Source organism: Temnothorax curvispinosus, unplaced genomic scaffold (assembly GCF_003070985.1).
Source record: "Temnothorax curvispinosus isolate PA1 unplaced genomic scaffold, ASM307098v1 QBEX01002984.1, whole genome shotgun sequence".
In the NCBI taxonomy this organism is placed as follows: Eukaryota; Metazoa; Arthropoda; class Insecta; order Hymenoptera; family Formicidae; genus Temnothorax; species Temnothorax curvispinosus.
The window spans coordinates 12650-13718 of NW_020212764.1; positions in this window are offsets into that span (position 1 = coordinate 12650).

The following is a 1069-nucleotide window of genomic DNA, read 5'->3' on the forward strand; positions in this document are numbered from 1 at the left end:
TATACAAATGCTTTATCTAATCTGTCTTTATCTAATATGTTTAACTACTTAATATGTTAATTTTTTGATTATTTGCAAAAAAGAATAACTTAACTTTCCAACTAAAAGATGAAAATGAACAACGGCATAAGAATTATTTTAGTTACTAACCTTTAGGGATATTAAATTGGCGCGAAGATTGGAGAGAGAGCGTAAAGTAAGCGGAGTGAGCGATAGAAAACTACGCTCACGAAAGTGGCGAGCGCTCACCGTGAGCAGCTCACAGAGGAGGTATACTGAGGGGGAGATAGGGGATATACTGAGCGCTCAATGAGCGCGGATAATTTAGACTACTTGCAGTACACAACACTATTGAAATACAAAGAAAGTAATAAAAACAATTTTCCACATGTTTTAAACAAGAATGCCTCGAATGTATACAAAAAGACTAAAAAGAAGATTAAAAAGAAAAAAATGTAGCTGAAAAAAGTGTAGCTAATACAAAATTATAATGTTTGCAAAATTTTAAAATTTTAAGGTTTATAAGGTTTTAAAGTTTGTAAGGTACAACAAGGATAATGACGTTAAACACCATACGTCCGTCATCTATTTTTGAAAAAATCAGCTTTCCGATCTACCAGTCTCGAAGGACTCGAAGCAATCATGTTCAGTAAAACGGAGATCGTAAGAGAATTTAATTGTCACACCGCTCCGGAAACGTCCAGACTTTTTGAAGAAGAATAATTAATTAATTTATACGTACAAACATCAGCGTCGACTCTTGTATAGCCACATTAACCTTTTCTATTTTATTGAAATTTTGGTCAAGAGAGAATGCCGCTCTACGAGACTCGAAATATTTAAAATTTAAATGTGTTCGGAATTACTTGCAATTTCGAGGCAATTTTCAAGAGCTAGATGTCTACTTCTGTTTCCTTGCCTCTCCGTTCGGTCGATGAGCCCTACAAGTGACGAGTGCGCTGCTCAAGCATAAGACTGTCATATGTCCGCAGGAACTTGCGAGAGGCGTTCTTCCTAATTACTATATGTATTGTTTTGTAATATTTTGTGTCAAGTTTTAAATCAAATG